The sequence below is a fragment of the Trichosurus vulpecula genome, chromosome 4 (genome assembly GCF_011100635.1).
Source record: "Trichosurus vulpecula isolate mTriVul1 chromosome 4, mTriVul1.pri, whole genome shotgun sequence".
NCBI lineage: Eukaryota > Metazoa > Chordata > Mammalia > Diprotodontia > Phalangeridae > Trichosurus > Trichosurus vulpecula.
In genome coordinates this window covers 38,391,353-38,412,616 of record NC_050576.1, presented here as the reverse complement: position 1 = coordinate 38,412,616, position 21,264 = coordinate 38,391,353, and positions in this window count along the sequence as shown.

The following is a 21,264-nucleotide window of genomic DNA, read 5'->3' as shown; positions in this document are numbered from 1 at the left end:
AACTATTTGTTCTGCTAAAGAGGGAAGTATCTCTTCCATACCTTTTGTCACATATAATATGAAGGTCTAGTGGCCAGGGGTGGGGAACCTGCAGCCTGGAGGCCACACAGGTCCTTGGGTGCGGCCCTTTGACTGAGTCCCAGTTTTACAGAACTAATCCTTTTATTAAGGGGATTTGTTCTGTGAAGTTTGGATTCAATCAAAGGGTCCCACTTGAGGACATAGAGGGCCACATGTGGCCTCCAGGCCTCAGGTTCCCCACCCCTGGGACTCTAGCCAAATGCTCTTGCCAGCTACCTCCTCTTCCTAGTTTCCCTATGTTCCTTCAAGAGTCAGCTCAAATCCTACCTTCTGAAGGAGACTTTTCTCCTCACCCCATACCCCACAATGCTAACACCTGCCCTCAGAGATTACCTCCCACTTTTCCTTTATATATCTGGTCTGTACATAGTTGTTTGTATGTTTCCTCCATTAAACTGTGAGCCTCTTGAGGGCCAGGACTGTTTTTGCCTCTCTTTGTATCCCTAGTGCTTAGCAAAGTGCCTGTGGTATAATAGGCATTTAATAAATGCTTGTTGACTTAACTTGCACATGGTTTCTACAGAACCTCAGTTCCTTGAGGCCAGACACTTTCATTTTTTAAAAAAATTCATGTCCACGGTTCCTAGCACTGAGCCTAGCACACAGTAGACCCTTAATAAATGGTTATTGAAACAGAGCCCAAAGAAGAGCTATAAGAGAAGATGCCTTCTCCCCCTCATCCTGCTTCTTTGCAGATGTCAAGGGCTTCAGGCATGATACACTTCACACAACATCAAACTTTTAGGATATATTCATTAGTTTTGCTGAACTTTTTCTCTTTTTAAAAATGTTTTATTTCAATGGATGGCTTTCTGGAAGGGTATGGGGAAAAAGGATACAGTAGAAAATGTAGGTGATCTAAAAAACAGAAGATGCCAATAAGGTTTTATTCAGAAAATAAATAAAGCCTCATTAAATTGACTTAAATTCCCAATGAACTTTCAGAATGGAAGGTGGGTGGTTGGGTAGAAGAAACTGATGTAACAGCTACAACACAGCAGGCTTGAATGACAATTGAGATCTTCTCCAAGGCACCTCATTAATTTCTCTCTGGAAATCATTTGGGAAACAATTGCTGAAAAGAACCCACCCCAAAAAAGCATGCCTGCTATTTTGGCAAGACTGAAAAAGACAGATGAAGGCTATTCCTGGATAGGCTTTCTTCAATGGGCTGTGACATCAAGTTGTGAAAGTTGTGGCTTTAAGAAGGTCCCACCTTCACAGCATGCAGCACCCAAGGTGAGCTGGAATTTCACTTTTTGGTAAGTTCTAATTTTTCCCTTTCCTCTCCCCATTCTCAGCACTTGGGAAAACTCCTCCTAGATGGCAATCAACAGAACTGGTGGGAAAAGGTTGCTACCTTGTCATTTTTGCAGGATTTGCATGAAACTGTTGGTCCTGTGAAACATCAGAAGGGAAGTACACCATCTGCCCTCCTTCCATACTCAAAGATTCCACAAGTCACTGGGAGTACTTGAAATAAGGCTATGACTGGTCAGAAAGCTTTCTTTCTCCTTTTTATATTTTTTATGAGCCTGCGTGCCAGCACTCCACACAAATACACACGTTCTAAGTTCATAGGCCTGAAGAGAATGAGCCGGGAGAAGATGGGTTCGCCTCACAGACCAAGGGAGGAAAAAAAGAAAAGAAACAAAAAGATCGTCCACAAGGACCGTTAATCAAGGGCTACAGAGGTAGAGAGGAGGACAGATTAACCAAAATTCTGAGTTTGCAGAATAGATTAACCGTCAAAAGACAAGAAGGTATTCCCTATCTAGTGCAACTTTTTGTTTGGTTCTTATCTTTAATGTTTCCCCATAGAGGATAGACTAGGACTCTGAGGAGCCCAATCTTAGCTCAGATAAGAAAGCAGACATTAAAGAGCATAAGAAAGAGAAACGAATGGGCTAAAGATGGAGGGGCTTTGGTGGATTGGAGGATTGTTATTTTTTTTCCAAAGGAGGACTTAAACTCTAAAAACCTGAGGGAAAGAACAGAAGTCATGAGTGAAGGCTAGAAATGGAAAGAAAGTCTTGGTCTAGAAAGGAGGGGAATGGTCCAGACTGGCAGCTTGAGGCCGTTCTGAGCTCTGCTATCTGCTTTATAGGCTTGGAGGGGTCTCGAAACCTATTTTTTCAAACACATGGCCAGATCCCCAAACCAGATTTAGGTTGCACCAATAAGCCCTCAAGATCATCGGTAGAAGAATAGCGTACCATTTTAGACATTGGGCACGGTGAGAAAGGCAATAATAGGCAAGTGCTTTGCCCTCAAGGATCTTCCAGTCTGATGAAGGCACTATCACAGTCTCTACGTATAAGCACAATTAACAGAAGCATATGCTTCTTTGTTCAGGACTACTTAGAGTTAGAGAGAAATATGGATGTGGTTGAATGATGAAGAATAGATGGGACCAGCAGAATCAGTCAAAGATGATTAGTCAGGTTCTGATCACCAGCAGAGGTTCCTGGAGGAAGAAAGTCTTGAGCAAGATCAGTAAAGATATGAATTTGATGGTTCAGTGGAAGAATGAAGGAAAGATACTACAAACGGGACCATGGATTGACACATATAGGCCAGAAATAACCAGTTGTTTTCTCTTGTTAGAGTAATAGTGATAAGTGATAGCTACATAGCACTTTAAAGCTCACTGGTTACTTTATGTACATGACCTCCTTACTAAAACATGGTAAAGTCAGAGCTATGGACTTATGACCCCCATTTGTGCAACGAAAAATAATAAAACATTAAGCTCTGATTGCCCTAAGAATTTTGGGACACTGTATGTTGCATTCACTCGACATATGTTAATTGTCCCATTTAATCCTCATAGCAACCTCGGTAGGTGCTAGGACCACCATATTCATTTAATAGATGAACAAACCGAGGTGCAGAGACTTGAGCAGAATCACAAACTTAGACTTGGGAGAAGCTGTAAAGGTCATTGAGGGCATCCTTCTCATTTTACAGATGAGAAGATTGAGACTTGCCCAGGGTCACACAGCTTGTAAATGTTTAAGGTAGGACTCAAAGCTAGGTCTTCCTAATTCTAAGTCCATCAGCCCATATTGCTTCTTGATATAGGGGGCCAAGAAAAACTGTAGACTGAGAAAGACAAGATTGTTAGTGCTGCAAAGTTCCTAAGGTATAGCGATTGATGTAAGAATTTTTGTATAATTTTAAATAGTTTTATTAAAATTTCTCATATCTGTGCAAATGAACTTTAAATGTAATGACCAGCAGATGTTATAACTGAACTTTGAAATAAAATTTTTCATCCTACTGCCTTTGATATACACAAATTCACTGAGTCAATTGACCCAGCTTGATTCTTCAAAATGTTCTTCAATTCTGGTCCTTTTAGTCAATGAAGATATCTTTGAGAAAATTGCTCTGAGTCATCCTGACATAGTGCAGGCAACATAGATAGGGTATTGGACCTGGAATCAGGAAATCTGGTACTTAAATCCTAATTCACTTATTAGCTGTGTGACCTTGAGCAAGTCACTCAATCTCAGTGTGCTTCAGTTTCTTCATACATAAAAGGGGACATGGATTTAGTGTCCTCTAAAGTCCCTTCCACCCATAAAAAAATTCATGATTTAGTCTAACCTATGATCTAAACTTAATTTTTGCCATAATCTTTGAGGACAGATTGCATTTTCAAGTCCCCTTGCTTCCCCTCTTTTTTAATCACTGCATACTATATTTTTCCATCTAAACATCTGACATAGCATCTGACATATTGATTCTATGTATTCCATCATTTTCACGCCCACAATCTCTGTAAGAACTTCAACTTACATTTTAGAGTTGGCTCCTTTTTCCTCAGTAACCATGCTTAGCTCTCACTTCTTAAATCTTTTTCCAATAACATAGATCTCAAGGCTCTTTTTCCTTTCTTCAATCACACAGCATGGTAACTGAATTTATTTACCTTCCTATGGGCCCACTCCTTGCCCTACAGAAAATCTGAGCCATTCCGATTGCTTATGTGGGCCAAATGGCCATTAAGAGGCAACTAGTCCTGACAGATGACAGGTTACAAATCACAGAAATGGACAGATATACTTGTAGCCCTTAGAAAACAAGTTCCTTTTAACTGACCATACTCTTTTTGAGACTCAATTCTCTCTCATTTCTCTTCGTTTGGTCCTGTGTGGGATAGAACAACAGAGCAGCATTCTCCCCCTTAGAAGTTCTTCATATATCTGTACTCAGCCTGACATTGAAAAGTCCTCTACAGTGTGGCTCACACCTAACCTTTCCAACCTCAGTCTCCATTCCAGTGGAGGTGTCCAACTCCCTCTTCTCTGCTTTGTAGATGACATTCTATCTGCTACACCCATGCCTTGGCACAAGTAGTCCCCCATGTCTGGAATGCACTTCTTTCTCACTCAGAGCACAGCTCAGTTCCCATCTCCTCCAACTTCAAGTCCTTCCTGACCCTACTCCCAGTGGTTAGCACTCTGTCTCTCTTGAATTAACTTTGTAATGCTTCATATGTCCGAGGAATAAGATTTAAATCCAGGTCCTCCGACTCCAGCACCAGTGATCGTTCCCTGTCCTAAACACTTTGTATTGATTTCTTTGCATAAGTGCTGTATCTCCTAAGTAGAATGTAAGCTCTTTGAGAAGGCCCTGTCCTCGAAACATGGTATCACTTTTTTCTTTGTATCCCAATCACATAGGATAATGCCTTACCCAGAGTAGTTGTTTCACTAATGGGTTTTTAATTGAATTGAACAATCATTAAGTTGACTCTTTGCCTCCAGTAAATATATATAACTCTTTTAGCTCCTTGGTGTCCTAGATTACTTTTCATACCTTAAATTACTTTGTTTTACCTCCTGTTAATAACAATGGCTAGCATTTATGTAGCACTTCAAAGTTTGCAAAGTGCTTTACAAACATCTCATTTTATCCTCACAACAACCCTGTGAGGTCACTGTTGCTATTATCTTCATCTTACAGATAAGGAAACTGAGGCAGAAAAAGGTGAAATTACCTCCCTGGGGTCACACAGCTAGTTAGTGTCTGAGGCTGCATTTGAACTCAGGTCTTTTCTGACTCCATGCCCAGCGGAACATCCACTGAGCTTAGCTACCTAGAACAGGAAATTGTTCTCTTCCTCTTCCCTGTTCCTGCATCCTTTAAAAGTCCTGGCAGCCAAAATTCGACATTCTTATGAGAGTCTGACAAGTGATGTGCTAATAGAAAATGGCTTCCCAGATGGGACATGTCATAATCTAATTAAGTCATCCTAGTATAATGTTGGGGGGAGGGGAGGGGCAGAATAACACACTGTCGATTCCTATTCAGCTCCTGGTCCAACTCACAAGCATCCTTCTGCTGTTTTATTCCTGTCCACCCTCCCAGTCCTAGCTCTGTGTTTTGGTCTCCAAATGTGTCACTTCACATTAATCTCTATTGAAATTTATTTTTAAATAAACTATTGTTTATTCTATACTAATCTGTTTATTTCTATTCTGATCTTTTGAAACACAGCAACCCACCCAACTTAATGCCCTCTATCAATAAATGCCCATTTGGGGGCGCTTTCCAAAAGGATACGTAAGCCTCGGTGTTTCCGGACATTCAAATATCCTTATTCCTTGAAAAGATACTTTCTTAAGATTAGGGAAAGAATTTTCCCCAAAAGCCTCATCAGTTAAGAGGAGCAAAAGTTCAATTTGGGTTCTTCTTCACCTAGTACAGATGTAATCTTTCATAAAGGCTTTGCTCTTCTGTTTGAGCTTTCTCTCTCTTTTTTCCTGAGGTAATTTATTTCATACCCATGCCTACCTTAGTTGTTTTATCTGTTTATCCTCCTTATGTTTCTGTTATTTAAGGTGTTTACAAAGCAAATATTATGCCTGTGTCTGGTTTTCTACATAAGAATGCTTTAAATGCCTCTTTTTCATAGAATGACCATCTTTTTTCATTGATGATTAGGCCCAGGTTTTCAACCTGTGTCACCTTGGACAGCACCTTGAGCTCCTTTGCTCTTTGCGACACAATTTCCCAATGCATCTTGCAGTTTCTGGTGGATACAGAATAGACTTGTATTATAGGTGAAGTCCTTTCTTCTGATCACTTTCAGAGTTTGTTGTATGTCACTAGAAATACTAAATTTAGTATTTGTGTATGTGTCTTGGAGTTTGCAGCATAGGTTTTTTTTTTGTCTAAAGGCAGTCTGTGGGTTCTTCCAATGCGTATTTTGTTTTCTTTGTTCAGAAGTTCTGGGTAGTGTGCTTCGATTATTTTTGGTGTGGTTAGGGATTTTTCTTTCTTGTTTTCTTATGGGAGATGCATCATACTTAAATTGACTCTACCCATTTTATTATATTCAATATTAATTATGGGTTTTGCATAAATATCAAGTTTTTTAACATTATTGGTTTTTGCTTCTCTTCTTCCAGATTATTCTTCACTTTTCTATACTTGCATCTACAGGGAGATGTTCTTTATTTTGTTTCTTCCGCAAAGTTTGCCACCATGGATTCAAGTCTTTCTATTTTGTCAATTATTTCTGCTGTACTGGCCATAAATTCCACTTTCATGATTCTTATTTCTCCCAAACCATTTGGAAACATCTTGCTATGTTTCCATGTTCTCTCAGAAATCCTCAGGGTCCTCTGCCTCATCAGATGTTGAGTCATTTTCTCTTGTCTTGAAACATTTATTCAGAGATGTTTAGACTCTTTTAGCTTATCTAGAAGCCATCTTCACTTTTTTCATTAATATCTTCCCTGTTGGTAGACTTTTGGGTCATGTGAGCAACAAGATGTTGGACCAGACATTTGCACTGATCTCCATGACCTCTAAAACTTCTTCAAAACAGAAATTAATCTCCAAAGATAAAGCAACCTCAGCTGTTTCCATCATATAGTACAACCAGAATCTAAAAGAAGGTTGAAAAAACCAGGAACAGACACTCATTGACCCTGAACTCACTCAGCACCCCTCCACTACCTCCCACACTACTGTCAGTGAGGCTGTACTAACAAACCCAAGGACATGGCACAAGTTTACTTCAAAACTCACCCCTATATCCTGCACCCTACCTCCCTCTTTCCAGTACCATAAGGACACCAGATTCAGACTTTGGGAATTTGTTCAGGCTAAAAGGGCTAGCTTAGCTACATCCCTCCAGAGGCAAAAGCCTGCTGGGGTTTGCAACCCAGAATCACCAACTCTGCAAAACTCTGAATTGCTGGTAATGGAGAAAGCAGGCTCTTCTCATGTCAGGGAAAGTAGGCTCTGAACTGCCAGTGCCAGGTCAGAGAAATAAGGAATAGATGGAGTGGGACAGGTCACTAAGAAAGGATACAATACATGTGGGGTGTTGTGCAACATTCCACCAAGCCTGAGAGAAAGAGCCTTAGGCTGGGGAATTGTGAGTTGCTTATTGTGGGAGGAAGCTTAGACACTTTGAGATCCAGCCCCCAAGGAAACCACAACCAAAGGACGGGAGTCAGGAAGTGAGGAATAAGGACAATGGGAGGTGGGGGGACTGAAAGTATCAAAGATTTCAGGAAGAAGAAATCTCAAAAACCTTGAACCTAAATAGATAAATCAACAGGAAAAACAATTACCACAGAAGGAAATATGGCCTCCAGATCTAGTAAATTAGATCAGATATCTATGAATAAACACTTCAAAATAAGGAAAATGATCCAACATTGGATAAGACAAAAGAATGTGTGGATTCAAGAACATGAAACTACAACATGCTATTCCTGAGAAATGAGAATTATAAGAGCAGAATTTGTGATCTGCACAACAAAAATAATGAGACGAATAGAAAAACTTGAATCTTCAATGGCCAGCTTCACCAAAGAAATGAAAGAGACTCGAACAATAAATTAAGAATGCAAATGCACAGAATTGAAGGACAACTTAGAAGGAGAGAAGAAAAAAACAAGAACATTAAAAGAAAATATGCTCATAATGCAAGCCAAAGGCAGGATACAAAGAAACAACCTAAGGATCATAGATCATCCAGAAGGACATGACAGACCAAAAAGCCCTGACACCATAATGAATGAAATAATGGAAGAGAATTGATCAAGAACTTCTGAACATAGAAAATGAAACTCCAATTGTAAGAATTAACAGATCACCTCCAGAAAAAAAATCAAGGCTGCAAACTCCAAGACATATCATGGTTAAATTTAACAATTCAATTCAGAAACAAGTTCTGAAAACCATTAGAAGAAAGACCTTCTAATTCAAAAGATAGGACATTTGAATAAAACCAGACAATTGAGGAATAGTTCCCATTAGAAAGAGGAGTGAGGGATGAAAATGTGTTCCAAAGAGCACTGGAACTCCAGATGCAGCCCAGGGTGATCCTATCCTGCAAATCTGAGCTTAGCCATTTACAAAAGATGATGTTCAATGATAAATAAGAACCCGAAACATTTTTAGAAAGAAAACCAGAATTGAAGAGAATATTTGCTCCTTGAATACCCCAAACAACATGCAAGAGGAGTGAATAATAGCAACAGTGACAACAGGAAGGCCAGGAGAGACTTCTTTCTAAATGTATACAAGGAGAAGAGGTAAAAGTGGAAATTTGGTAGAGATAGCAGTGAAGAGGCCAACAGCAGACATTTTGGACATAACCTGGTGCTGCTTTTGTGGTACTACATTAAAACATGAGAGGGCACACGAAAGGGGGAAGATGAGCAGGGCAATAGAGAGGAATGAATGATGTGCCAGGATCAAATCAAGGACTAGCAATGAGGCGAGAGTTACCTCTGTGGTCTCAGAAGGAAAAGAGCCTTCAGGGTAGTGGGTGAGTAGAAGGGAACAAAAATTTGAAAACAAACATAAAAAAACAAAAAAGGGCAAAGAAGGAAACCACATTCTTTTGAAAGGAACCATAGACAACATCAATAATAAATTTACACACTCCACTTGCTTTAGAATCAAAATTCATGAAGGAAATATTATCTGAACTTGAAGAATATATAGACAATAACATAATTATGACAGGAGACTTAAATATCCCTCTCTCAGTTTTGGATTAGTCTAGCAGAAAGATAAATGAAAGGGGAAATATAGAACTGAACAAATTCTGGAAAAATTAGACTTAAAAGACTTATGGCATCTTTTAAATGAGACAGCAAAAGAATATACATATTTTTTTCTGCACCATATGGAACTTTTACAAAAATTGACCATGTACCAGGGCACAGAGATAGTGCAAACAAATTTTAAAAGACAGAAAGAATCAATATCTCCTTTACAAATCATGTTACAATAAGAATATAAATTGGTTCAAGAACCACAAATGAAAGACACAAATTCAAATGAAGACTTAACAATAAAATCTTAAATGACAAGTTGGTCAAAGAACAAATCATAGAAACAATAACTAAGAAATATAATGATGATGTAAATATGATGATAAAATGATAATATAAAACAAACCAAAATTTTGGGATGCCACTAGAGCAGCCTCAGGATGGAAATTGTATCCTCAAAATTATATCCTCGCAATCTTTACAATACATTAACAAAATAGGGAAAGGGCAGCTTAATTAACTGAATGCACATTTTTTAAAATTATGAAATAAAAAAATAAATTTAAATAAGCACAAAAGATGAGATGTTAAAAATTATATGGGAAATAGATAAAATTAGAACAAAAACAAATAAATGATAAATGAAACTAAAAGCTGGTTCTCTGAAAAGACTAATAAGATTGATAAACCTTTAGCTAATTTGATTAAAAAGAAGAGAGCAGAAAAACAAATCAATAAAATAGCAAAACAGCAAAGAGAAATCATGGCAAAGTGAGAAAAAAATAAAAGAATAATCAGAATAAATCATGCACAGTTATAATCTAAAGAAACTGAGAACACAAAAGAAATAGAGGAATATTTTCAAAAATTTGAAATGCCAAAACTATCAGAAGACTAGATAGAGATCTTCAAATAGCCTGATCTCAGTAAACGAGGTAGATCTATCTATAAAAGAACTAACAAGGAAAAAAACTCCTGGACTTGATAGATTCACAGGAAAATTCTATCAAGCTCTTAAAGGACTTCATACTTCACAATTTATTCTTAAAAACAGAAAAAAGCACCCTACCAGAATTGCTTTATAAGACAAATATAGTCCTAATGCCTAAACCAGGGAAAGATAAAACACACAAAGAAAATTATAGGCCAATATAACTAAGGAACATCAACTCAAAATCCTATAAAACAACTTAGAGAGATTTATCCAAGAAATCATTCATTATGATTAAGCGGCATTTATACTAAACAGGTAAGGATGTTAAGAAGAAAATCAACATAAGTAATCATATCAAAAACCAAACTATCCAAAACCACATAATCATCTGAATTGATGCAGAAAAAGATTTTGACAAAGCACAGTATTTTGTGCTAAAAATCCTAGAAAGTACGGGCAGAGAGGGATCTTATTTTTAATATCGTAGCATTTATCTAAAGCCAAAAACAAGCCTCCTGTTCAGTAGGAATACATTGTAACCTCTTCCAATAAATTTGGTAATTTTTTTCTTTATTTCCCTATTATTATTGATATAGATGCACTTTCCCTGCTATTATTTGATATAGTTCTGGAAATACTAGTAATAGCAATAAGAAAGAGAAAGGAATGAAAGGAATAAAGATAGTTAAAGAAATAAAAAAAAAACTATCCCTGTTTGCTGATGCAATAGTTTATTTGGAAAACTCCAGGGAATCAGGAAATGTAATAATTGAGACAATTAAGAGCTTCCACAAAGCTGCAAGCTACAAAATAAATACTAAAAAATCAACAGCATTTCTACATAATAATAATAGAACACGAGAAACAATAACCAAAAGGGAAATCTCATTCCAAGTAACTACGAAATACACAAACTACATATACAGGGATCAATCTCCCAAAGCACTCCACAAAAGACTTGTATGGATTCAATTACAAAGCACTCCTTAAATAAATAAAGAACAACCTTGATAACTGAATGACTAAGCCATACCAATATAACAAAAATGACAATACTACCAAAATTAATTTATACTTTTAATGCTATGCCAATCAAACAACCAAGAGGACACTTTATACTGAGCTTGATAAAATAAAAACAAAATTAATTTGAAAAAAAGATCTGGAATATTAAAAGAAATGATGAAAAGAAGTAAACATGAAGGGGAAATTGCACTTCCAGGCTTCAAAATATATTATAAAGCAGCAGCCACCAAAACCATGTAGTATTGATTACAGAACAGAGATGAAGCAATGGAACAGACTAGACAAGGGAGTTTCAGAAACAACAGAGCTTAATAACCCAGTGTTTGATAAAATGTAAAATATAAATTACCTAAGAAAAATTTAAAAAAACTGCTGGGAAAACTGGAAAGCAGTCTGGAAGAAATTAAGGTTTTTACACCAACATTTTACATCACATTCCACAATATATTCTAAACGGATATGTGACTTTAATATTAAGGGTCATTCTGTTTAAAAAATTAGAAGATATACATCATGTATTTCTCACAGCTATGGGGAAGAGATGAATTCTTAACTAAACAAGAGATAAAGGCAATTACAAAAGATGAAGTAGTTAACTTTGCTTGAAACTGAAAAGCTTCTACACAAACAACATTAGTGCATTTAGTATAAATGACCAAATGGAAAAAAAAATCTTCATAACAAATTTATTTGATAGGAGTTTAGTATCCAATATATAATATATAAACTACACACACACACACACACACACACACACACACACACACACACACACACACATGACTAATAGCCATTCCTTAATAGATAAATGGTCAAAAGATATAAACAAATAATTCTCAAAAGAAAAACCAAAATTTATTCACAACCACAGGGGAAAAATCCTCCAAATTATTAATAATAAGAGAAATGGAAATCAAAACAACCATGAGATTTTACCCCACACCCTGCAAATTGGTCAAAATGACCAAGAAATGGCAAAAGTCAATGTTAAAGGGGTTATGGAAAATAGGCATACTAATACATTATTGGTAAAGATGAGAAATGGGACAACCATTTTGGAAAGCAATTTGAAATTATGCAAATAAAGTGACTAAAATGTCCATACTCTGAACCTGAAATTCCATTTCTGAGCTTATACCCCAAGCAAGCTATTGATTAGGAAAAAGTCCACAAATACTCCAAAATATTTATAGTAACACTTTTTGTGATAACTAAGAATTGGAGGGGGGAAAGCAGATGCCCATTAATTGGGGAATAGCTAAACAAATCATGATACATGAAAATAATGGATTACTGTGCTGTTAAAAAAAATGTGCTTGATGAATACACAGAAGCACAGAAAGATCTCTAAAAACTGATACAGAGTGAAGTTAACAGAGCCAAGAAAACGATGTACACAATGGAAATGGAAAGACTAACAACAAATAAAAATCACAAGTAAGTGAAACAAAATTATAAAGACCAAGTAAGACTTGAATGAAGAGTTGTGAGAAGATAATCCCAACCCACCCTTTGATGGGTTAAACATTGTACATGTTTTTGGACTTTTTCAAGGTACTGATAAGTTGTGCTGACTCTCTAAAAAAAAATACTATTTGTCATATGGGATGGCTCTCTAGGAGGGGGAGGGAAAGGTATATATGGAAGAAATAGAAAATATCAATAAAAAGTTATTTTTAAAAATCTTCTCCATTGGTTTATCTGCTTGTGCTCAAGGCCTTTAGTAAAGTTTCTTTCCTCCTGAGCTCTTTGGTAAGTTCAGTCTTTTTTCCTTCTATTTCCCTATCACTCGTTTTCTAACTTCCTCCTGTTTGATGGTGGTTTCTCCAGGGGCTGGGCCTCAAAGTTGCTTCAGTCTCCTCCCACAGTGAGGAATTCATTTTTTACCATCCTCAGTCTCTGGCCCACACTCTGTCCCTTCTGCTCTGAAGGGAATGAATGACAACTGGATTCCATTCCCTTTTCCTTCAGACCTAGTGGAGCCACATACATGTGCCGGCATCGTGCCCTAGTTCCTTCTGTTCCTCAGCTCTCCCATAGCACAAAGCATGATTCCAGCTTTCCATGAAGCAGAGTTGAGTTCTGTTGCAAGTCCATGACTCACCTTGCACAATAGACAGGTTAGGGATGTGCCTTCTCTGTTATTAATTCGTAGTATTGCTGTCTTGTTAGAATTCTTGGTTTCTTGGTCCATGGAGAAAGCTAAAATTGCTTGATACTATGTGAAGGATTCCTATTTTGAAGAGGTTTGAGAGACAGTGAGGATTAGAGAAATGTCTAGTCCTCTATCTTCTTGGCCACTTAGAGTTTCCTCTTCTTATAGCTTCTTATTCCATTCAACTCAATAAACATTTACTAAGTACAATGTGCAATCAACCGACAAGTACCTATTCAACAGTTGCTCCATGTTCATTACTAAAATTGCTGTATAGGATACAAAAGAAATGTGAGACGTAGGCCCTGTCCTCAAGGAGTTTTCCATTTAGCTAGGAAGATAAGACTAATACACATAAAATGACAACAATACAAAATTATATGTAACTAAATTGTATAGCCACTATGGTGAGAGTAATAAGATTGTAAGTATGAACCTAGTGATGATCAGTCATCTGAAGACTAACCAAGGTAAGATCAAAGAGGCTTATCAATAGATTAGAAGCAGGGTCCAAATTTTATCATAAATCCTTCTTAGAGAATCCATCCAGAATGCTGAAAGCCTTCTTTTTATTTAATTGTGTCCCAAGTACCCTTGGGTACTAGCATACTACCTTAGTTATCCTATCTCCCATTCTCAGAACACGACCAATGTTATAGTCACAGATTGATAATCAATACACAAACACAAACCAATAATCAATGGTGCTTTAATTCAGTTTCTTTTATATAAATCAGTATTGATAAAATCCTGAAACTTGTTACTTCCACCTATTTTAATGTTACTTTGGTATTCTGTGTCAATCTGATAGGCGGACTGCTCTAGAAAAAATTTCTTCACCAGCCAGCAACTCTTTGGGGCATGTTTTTAGCAAATAGCCAATACAGCATTATATAGAGCTGAATTTACTCCAAAAAAACCAGATACAACTCTCAACCAATCTTGTGGCATACAACCAAGATATAGATATATAATGTATCCTATACATAACTATGCATGTTAAATTATTGTTCTGTTGGAGAATACTAAATGTCCTAGAAGCATCATTGTAATTGTTTAGTTTTATGCCAGTAGTTTGAATGGCTATTAAAGAGATTTCAATTAGTAGGCCATTTTATTTTTCTATTTAAATTGCTTCCTTTACTGATGTTGGCTTAACTAGTAATTGCAGTTAAAATGTATTCCATCAGGTTTTTTTTCTTTAATGATTAACTTCTGGAAAAATCATCTCAATATTTTATCCTCCTCAGAATGGGTAACTAAATATCCTTTAGCTCATAGCATTGTTATCTTGTTAGAATTCTTGGTTTCTTGATCCATGGAGAAAGACGAGGCAAATGAATAGTGATTTTTAACGTAATATTTACTAGTTTAATGTCTAAAGTCCAGTTCACTATTAGAAAGAGGGATATTTAGTAAAACCTTGTAAATCTGTGGTTCAATATAAATATTCTACCTCTGATGCTTATTTCTTATGTGAACTTGGTTAAGTCACTGAAGCTCCTTTAGCCTCCATTTCCAGACCAGAAGTCCTCTGAGGTCCCTTCCAGCTCTAGAATATGATCTTATGATCCTATATAAATCCATCAAAATGACTTGTGTAAGTGAATAATATAATTTTAACAATAACACTAAAGATATTGACTTTTAAGCTTTCCTGCAAAGAAAATAGATTTAGATAAGAAATCATTACATCTCCCAGGAGCCCACTGACCATTCTTAACCTGGTATAAGTACCTAATATGGATTCCTGAGAAAGAGACAAAGAAAGCCTCTGGCACAAAGACAGAAAGAAAGGGGTGATGTGACCTCTGACCTATAGCACAGGAAAAGAGAGCACCAGAAAAGAAAGAAAGAACTATGGCTGGGAGATCCAGACAGAATGAGGCAGTCTCTTATCTGGCCTCAAGGAGAAGGGGAAGAGAGACACAGAGACAGAAAGAAACAGAAACAGAGACAGAGAGTCAGGGGGAGAGGAGGCAGAGGGGTACTATCTACATTTTCCCTATATGCCCCCCTACTGTTTCTGGTCAGATAAGATTACACGCAATTATCTTCTTTTGCTATAATTTTGCTGAGGTTCCCTTGATCTTAGTTCCCCCTGAGGGTCTCAGGCAAAAATCATACCTTCTATCTTTCAACGTTGTTTCAGATCTAATAATCTTTGGGGGTGCATCCTCCTTTTAAAGGGATAGGTCTATTTTGACTCAAAAGATCCAATCTTACTAACAATGTCTTCTCAATGACAGTCACGTAACCCACTTTGGGGTCTTGGCCCTGTTTTTCCCGAGACCCATTGTTTTGGCTGAAGCCAGAGGATGGGGTTGTAGCATTATTATGCCACTCCAAGCAACTAGAAAGCAGTACTTGGTCATTCAATAATCACATTATTGGGAACCTCCTAAAATCTCCTAACATGCATTTTTCCATTGCCCTTTGGGTTGGCTATAATTGCAATTCATCTGAGACTGTGGTGTTCCATGACTTGCAGCCATATAGCAACCTGATGTTAAAGAGATAGACTTTTACAGGGGCAGAGAACTTGGACCCACTGAAAACAATGGGAGTGTTCCAAATATATCAACACCATCATAATTAATAGCTAATGAAGAAAAAAACAGCATTGAGGATTAATGTTAGACTGATTCTGTTGTCATTGCCGGCATCACTGGAGGATTTGATTAATACTTCTATTCTTCCCTCTGTTAAATGGTGTTTATAATATTATCACCTACAACTCTTTGACTATTTTGAGAAGCTAAATAAATGCTTACCTTTCAAATTTTGTAAGAAGATTTTTAATTCTTTGGATGTGTTGTACATTTTATTATTTAAAAGAACTCTTATGGAAATCTCCCATCTTCCCTATCCCTCCACTTGACCTTCTTTAATAAAATGAAATAGGATAAAAAAAAAAACAGGAAAAGAAAAATGATCAGGAATCTGTTTGTATCCCTTTCTTAAGCGTTCTGTTTTTCCTAACCACAAAATTCAATCAAACATAAATTCCTTGAGGACAATGTCTATTTTTCTTTGGATCTCCAGAGCGTATCAAAGTGCTTTGAACATAGTAGTAAAATAATAATGGCTATAATTTCTATAGCACTTACTATGTACCTGGCACTACGCTAAGCACTTTACAAATATGTCATCTGACCCTCACAACAACTCTGGTCAGTGGTAAAAAAAATACATGTTGAGTTGCAGCTTCAAACGACATTTGAAAAAGGATCCAAAATAATGTGTCAATGACAACCTTTCAAGACACGTCAATTGAAGGCAATAGCATGTTGTAAGGTGGTCATTTTTTATCATGAAATCTATACCTTACACTATAGAACCAAGAAAGATGAAAACTTTCCTAAATGGAAGGAAGGTCCTCCTTTCTAAGATGTTTAATGAGAGGCCATGTTGGGATTCATTGAGGCCTGAATGAGAAAATCTATTAAAGCCATCCCTTCTCCTAGGGGACTTACACACATCTCTGTAACTTTCAATCAGAGTGACTGGAACAAAGACTACAGAAACGTGAGGAGCCAAAAGCACCAACATTGTCCATGTTTCCATGTATCCTTACAGGATCACTTCATTTTGAGTAGTAATTACTTTTTGTTCTGAAGGGAAATGCCAAAAGAAGAAACCCATAAAACAGGTCTGATTTGGTGCCATGAATTGAAGACTAAAGAAGCATAAGATTATCAACAAGACTGCTTGATAATTGTTTCTAGAATCTTCTTGTGAATGATTAATAGTGGAGTTTTGGGTGGGGGAGAAGGGAGGATTTGCAGCTGAGGAGCCATTGGTGTATGTTTTCATATAATATTGTAATAACAATAACATAATGTATCCAACTTATCGAGATAAAAATTTTAAAGCCTATGCCAATAAAAATATGCACACACGTACAACCATTGAAATAGACCACATTTTTATCTCTCTGTGCATTTCTCAAATTGAAAAAAAAAGATCCATTGAGTTATCAATTCTTCCATAAGACTTCCTCATATTGGGTATAACTCTGCAGGTCTGAGCATGCACAACTATGATTTCTGCTAACTGGCCACAGCCTAGTATTTTCACACCTTTTTTGTACTAAATGGTTAGAGCGGATCACTCCACCAGAAGCTGTCACTAGGACACCTTCCTATAAAAAAATGTATTAATAACCCAGGCAGCCTTAGGATTGCCTCTCAAATGATAGTCTTCTATTGTTTGCATTGCAATAAACCCTCTGCAAATGTGGCCCGTTAACTTTGTATACAATTAAGCACATAGAAATGTCTAACTGTTAAGGTTGAGAAATTAAATTTTTTGCATCCAATCAGTCACATATAATCAGTGTAGTTCTAGTCTGGACAATTCTGGACGCCTTACAATAATTACCTGAATAAAAAAACCACCCGAGATTGCTCATCTAACCTGGCAAAAATGCTGTTTGCAGAAGATAACTAAAGGGGAGAGTGAAACACCAAGCTTTGCTAATAAATAGTTCTCAGAAAGATCAGCTCCCAATTTACTACTTGTACACAATGGGCCAGTTGGAACTTGTACGATGATCCAATTTGCCACAGCTCTTGTTTTGAGTCTTTGTGAAGCTGCTGGGTGAGCACAGTGGGAACAACTCCCTTGTATCCCCTGAGTCAATCAGTGGGCTTTTGTTTCCTGCTGGTCAAAAATATCAGGTGGCTCTGAGAGTCTAATTATCAATGAAAAATTAAATTCAATACAGGACTGTGGCCACAAGTACCCCCTTCTCCTCACCCTTCCTGCCCCCTCCCATCCTCAGGCATGGGATGGAGTGTCAAGTCATCCCCCAAGACTGCAAAGTAGCAAGAAAGAAAGACTGGAACATGAAGAAGGAAAGCAGGAAAATGATAATTGATTTTTGCAAACACTGCTTCACTCTTCACTTCCCTTTCTTTTCTCTCCTTTCCTTTCCTTTTTTTCTGAATAGCATTCTAATTATCACAGACTCTTTCAAAAATTAGCAGTCAATCAGGGAGTTTCTCATTAAGAATTGCTAAGCCAAGCTTATCTCTACACAGTTCCATAATTTCCTGGCCTTAGGGAAGCTTATTTCTCAACAAAAGGGGAATAAACAATCAGACTAGATGTTTACCTTTTAGGAAAATTAAAGGAAACTTTTGTTTTGAGCTAATAACCCAAATAATTTGATTATCCAGAGATGCCCATTTTTCATAGGGTGAAAAGCTCTCACTAACCAGTCATTCAGTTAGTAAATAAATATTTATTAAGTGCCTACTATGTGCCAAGCACTATGCTAAGCTAACCAAAAGATAGTCTGATCCCAACAGAATTTACCTCCCAAGAAGCAGGCAACACCTTGGGATTTGGAATGCTCAGGACCACCACTTCATTCCAGGTTATATGCTGATAACCTGCTCAATACCCAGAGAGGACAGGATAGATAGCCCATGAACTCAATAGGGACTCGTAAGTTACAGATTTTCATTTTCCCCAAGTGTTTTTTTGTCCTTCTTGTCGTGTTGGTGCATAGCCATTGTTAAACCTGTCATATCAAAATTTCCAGTCTGTCACCCTCTACTCAGAAAAGGAAGAAACATTATAGTATCAGCATCTTTTATTATACGCCAGACTAAGTAAAAGCATTATTTAAGTCACTCCAGCTATTTAAAATACTCGTTAAAGACAAGGAGTCAAAGATGGAAATCATGGATTGGTAGAATAGATGCTAAAAGCAAAATATGAGGAGCTACTCTAGGGGTCTCCAGCAACTTTCTCAATACACTATATATGCTCCCTATGAGTTGGAAATGTGATGTGATAGCTGTGGTTAGATCACATCAAGAATATTGTGTTCCATTTGGTGTAGCAAGGTGCAGGAAGGATGCTAATGAGCTGGCAAGTATCCAGAGGAGGGTAACCAGAATGGTGAAGGGCCTTAAGTCCATGACATATGAGGATTAGTTGGCAGAACCAAGAATGTTTAGCCTTTAGAAGACTTGGGAAGAGAAGTAGAAGTCCATAGATCTAGAGTTTTAAGAGACCTTAAAGGCCTCATTTTACAGATGAGGAAACTGAGTCTCAAGGAGGTGACTTATCCAGGATAACACAGCTAATGTGCGAGGTTGGATTTGAACTCAGATCCTTCTGACCTCTCAAGTCCAGCAGTCTACTGAACCACCTAGCTGACATCTAATTGTCTTGAAATATTTGAAGGACTCTACCACCTAGAAGTGAAATTAGATTTATTGTGTTTGTACCCCAGAAGACAGAACCAGGAGCAATTAAGATAGAAGTTGCAGAGAGAAAGATTTAGGCTGGATATCAGGGGGGAAACTTCCTATTAATTAGAATTATCAATAAATGGAATGGACTGCCTCAAGCGGGCATGGGCTCCCGCTAAAAGGAGATCTTCAAACAGTGCCTAGACAACCACTTGTTGAGTGCGTTATAGTAGGGCATTCTTTTCACGTGTTTTTTGGAATAGTCACTGAGATACCTTCCAACTCTAAAATTCCATGATTCGGCAGTTCTGTGATCATATGACATAGTAGTTATCTACAAATATCAGAGGCTATTATTAGGGGGGAATAGTGACATAGATTTCTTCTGCTTAGCCCTAGAAAGCAGAGCTAGAATAAAGTAACTACACAATGCATAAATTATGTGAAAGTTAACCTATGAAGACACAATCAGGATTTATGTAAATACAACTACAACATAGTCTTCGGAGAAAAAAAGGAAAGTCCGCAAGTGTGATAAAATGCAAGTGTAATTAAAAAAGCAGTGATACTACCTAAATTAACTATAGATTTAGTGCTCTGCCAACCTATCAAAGGATTTCTTAAAATAACTAGACAAAATAATAAGGAAATTAATTTGAAGAAACAAAAGGTCAGAAATTTCAAGGGAAATTATCATTTTTAAGTAAAGGAAGGGGGATGGCAATCAACTACTATTATATCCCATACTGTATTATAAAGCAACACTAGATTTTGTATATGCATACATATATATATATATGTATATATATATATATATAGTTCAATGGAAGAGACTAATAATCAAGACCCAAAGCACTCAGACAAAGCAACTAGTGTTTGACAAGCCCCAAAATTTAAACCTTCCCTACTTGACAAGAAATATTGGGAAAATTAGAAATTAGTTTGACAGAAAATAAATTTTGAGCATCATCTTGCACCATATCCCACAATAGTTACAAATGGATACATAGGATTAAATGTAATCTATCAAGAATTACATGAAAAATGCTCCATAAAACAAATAATAAAATACCATTTAAAACTACTCCATGTGGTATAACCTCAAAATTGGGAAAGATAAAAAAAATAAAAAAATAAATGATGCTTTTAAAAAGCTATTGGAAGAAAAAACACAATAGTATGCTGTTGATGGAGCTATGAATTGGTTTAACTGTACTGAGAATTAATTGAAAATTATGCAAGAAAAGTTAGTCATAGCCTTTGCTCATACCCTTTGGTCCAATCATCCTGCCTCTAGGCATATAATCCAAAGCAGTCAATGATAAAAAAAATAACAACAACAACAAAAGACCCCACATATACCAAAATATTCATTGTAGGCTTTTTTGTAATTTGAGGAACTACAAACAAAACAGGTACTTAAATAGAGAACTGCCTTAATAAATTATGGCATACAAATATGATGGATGCCATACTACTAAAAGTATAAATAATAGCAACAATTAAGACAAATATTGGAAGACTAGAATGAACTACTACAGAGTGAAGGAAGGAGAACCAAAATAAGAAACACGATGGTTACAATAATATAAAGATAACACTAAAAGACAATGGAACTCAATGAAATTTAGAGACCAATATTGGTTACCGATAACTGACATTGGAACACAACTATCTTCCACTTAATAGAGAACTAGTAGACTATCGGTGAGGAATATTGTACAAATATTGTACACTCTGTGATGGGCACATATTGGTCAATTTTGTTTAACCATTTTATTTCTTTCATTGGAGAAAGTGCTATGGGGTTGGGGTTATTGAGAA